Genomic DNA, 3523 nt, shown 5'->3' with positions numbered 1-3523 from the left:
CGCCGAGGAACCACAGGCTACTGTGTCACTTTGGGTGAGTTCCTCTGCCTGGGGAGTCCTAGGAAATTGAAATGCAATGACTCTCATCAACACAGCACGGTGCCTGGCACTTCCTGCATAACATACCCGATAAACATCAATTGCCTGCACTATTATCCAGGAACTCGCTGTGTGTGGAGCACAGATGAAGGTTTGAACTCCAAGTGAGGAACGTGGAGAAGCCAAGGACACAAGCTGCAGGTGGACGGTAAAAGCCAAAATCAGGTGCAGAGGCACTGGCCGCAGCAAGCCCGCCTCGCAGTCTGCTGCCCACAGTGCAGACCGCTGCCACCATGGGCACAGCAGGGACATCAGAGGGGTCACCTCCTCTAGAAGCCCACTGGACACTCCCAAAGCACTGTCATTCTGCCCTGTTTCTGTGACCTCCCTGGGAGCCTGTGGGAGGGGTAGGGATTCAGAAAGAGCCTCAGGGTCTCGTGAGCTGCTTCCAATCAGATAGCGGGAAGCTCCATCTCGTCTGCAGGTCAGTGACTTTCAGTAATTCTCTACAGACTTTGACATCCAATTAAAACTCCTCTGGGGCAAACACCGGGTCTCATTCCTCTCTGTGTACCGAGAACCTAGTACTGGGCTGAGTTATAAGGGGGAAAAGAAAGAAAAGAGAGGGAGAAAAAGAGATAGGGAAAGAGGAAAGGAGACAGTGAGGGAGAGATGGAAAGAATGAATGGGGAAGAAATCGTGGGGGCTTTTCTGAGCCCGAAGGAAGAAGCACCCCAACTGCTACAAATAAATGGCTTAGCACCCATTGCCTCTATCAAGTGCCCTTCTCGGTGCAGAAGTCTAAGCATTTCACACCACAGAGCTGAGCCACCATACTGGGCATTTTCACCAAAGGGGCCACAGACTTGTCCCCCACCCACCCAACCAGGCCAGCCCTTGCACCATGCACCAACCTGGGGAGTCTCCAGAGTCTTGTCACAGAGCAGTCTCCATGCTCCTGTAAGTGTGCGGAGGACAGCAGAGACCAGACCCCACAGGAGCCACAAGAATCCCTTGGCTGCTTCCCACCTGCAGCAGGGCCATCCCCAAGGCCAGCGGCAGCTGCAGCCCATCCGGGTCCCAGAACCAGCCTCCTGGGGCGTCCTGACTTCTATTCCCACAAACCACCACGGTCTATTCTCTTGTTTATTTATATTGTGCTTATCATTATTATCATCACTGCAATTTTTAATTTCCCTCATCCTGTCTTTGGAAATGATACCACAGGGACATAGTTTTCCTTTAATCAGATGGCCGGGTTTGGGGACACCCAGAACAAGCCACTGAACTGCTTCAAAAATGATCATCCCTCCTCCTGACTCGAAAATTCCTGCCACCTCCCAAATCCCTGGCCACCTCTGACTTCCCTGACATGCCTGTCACGAGGCTGCCTGTCCTAGAGCAGTGGAATGTTCCAGACCTTTCTAAAGAGCATCTATGTAGACTCTCAATGTCACCCCACTCAAATCCTGACATAAAGGAGGCAGATACTCTGAGCCCCATTTAAGTAGAGGCAGTGCCCAGTGCCTCAGTTTCCCTGGGCCATGGCTGGGAAACAGTTTCTGCTCCTTCATTCCCCCACACTCTGAATCCTTCCTTTTCTCCCCACCTGAATAGGCTCCCAGGTAACATCCATTCTTACTGTGAGATGTCCTCACCTGGTGACCCCAAACCTCTTGAAAAATATACACAGGACTGGGTGTGCCACTATGATTTTCCAAATAAATTAAAAAGGGTTGGGAACCATCATGCCATCATTCTCTGCAGGTGTGACAAGCACCATCATGAAGCTGGGCCTGCCCTGGCAGCAGCTGTATTAAAGTGTACCTGCAGGATTTTAACTTATGGAGGTGACTAAGAGATGACATGAAGCAACTAATGCCATTGAAAGAAGACTTTATTGTTGTTCACAGTTCCCCTAGAAATGAGAGGCACAGCAGGCCACGCAGGGCCACAAGGGCAAGCACCAGAGTTGGTTGGGGGGCAGAGCCAGGCCCAGGGGAAAGTTGGCCCGGAGCTTTATTACACGGCCCGTGGGAAAGCAGGGCAGTGCAGGGTGCACAGATGGGACCAGCTAGTTCCAATAATGTCAGCATGCTCTGGCCTTAGGGGTGGTCTCTAGATGGCTGGGACCAGGCACTGGGGTGATTTAGGGCGGGGGGGGGTTATTGGCTTGGTGGGTGAGAGGCAGATAAAGGGAGTGACTTGAGCTGTGGGCTCAGGATGGGTTGGTTTGTACATGGAAGGGGCGCTCACAGGCGAGTTGTTTCCTCCCTCTAGGAATTACCCTGGGAGGGGCAGTGAGCCAGCAAGGCCCCCCCCCAACATATCAAAACTGCATAAAATACTGAAAATAAAAACCAGGATTAATACAACTGGGGAGAGAGGAAACAGAGGAGAGTTCTGAATTCCTACCCACACCCCCACAAACACGAGGACAATTCCCTTTGCCTTCCAGCTTCTCCCAATCGCAGAAAGCTGCCCTCGACACCAGTTTCCTTCTCAGGCCGCCTCGTGGCACCATTTGTCTTTGATTTCACCTGGATCAGGAGGGGAGGGGCACACAGAGCAGGACATAGGGAGATGTGGCAGTATCTCTGGATGACTTGCTCTGGGTCCTATTCTCCACCATGCGTCTTCCAAAAGCTGGAAGTCCCAGTAAAGAGTGCCACCCCCATCCATTCCCAGACTCCATGTGTGCTGAAGGACACAGCAATCTGAGTGGTGGTGGTGTGGCCTCTCTGTCCTGGCATGTCATCCTCTCCCCCACGGAAGTCCCACGACGTATGAGAGACACAGGCGTGGACCCGCTCACTGCATGTGGCGCGTCCCACTCAGCAGCCTGGGTGGGAGGGGCGGGAACAGCCACACACACACACACACACACACACACACACACACACACACAAAACCTGCAGCCATGGTCATGAGCACTGTGGCTTTGAAGTCCCAGGGGCCCTGCCGCCTGAACACCTTTGTCTCCCCAGCCCCTGCCAGCTAATGCTGAAACCCTCCCTTAACTCTTCTTTCCTCGAGCATCAAGTTTTGTTCAAATGCCCATCTCCCTGTATTCTTTATGAAAGAAGTTTCGTTTCTTTGTGCGGAGAAGGTGCTGGCTTTGAAATGAGGCTGAATGGGGTTCACATCTCATCTCGACAATTCCTTCAAAAGATATTAGATCTCTCTGAGCCTCAACTTCCTCATCTGTAAAATGGGAATAATAATAATACCCACCTTGTTGGATTGTTGTGATGATTAAATGAGACAGCATGTGTGACGTTCCAGGAACGGCATAGATGTCTCAAAAGAAGACAACAGCAGTCTTCACCTTCATAAGCCCATCAAAGTGCAGGTGCTGAAGGCCCTTGAGGTAGGGGGAGAGAATCACTGTATCCCTGAGGGCAGCAAGAGGACTGTCTGTGTGGGCTGGCCCGGTGGCGCACTGCTACAGTGCACCGCTTGGGAAGCGCGGCGGTGCTCCCGC

This window comes from Galeopterus variegatus, unplaced genomic scaffold (assembly GCF_000696425.1).
Source record: "Galeopterus variegatus unplaced genomic scaffold, G_variegatus-3.0.2 Scaffold3301, whole genome shotgun sequence".
NCBI classification, from domain to species: Eukaryota; Metazoa; Chordata; class Mammalia; order Dermoptera; family Cynocephalidae; genus Galeopterus; species Galeopterus variegatus.
The sequence above is the reverse complement of the archived record's forward strand: the minus strand, read 5'-3'. Positions refer to the sequence as shown.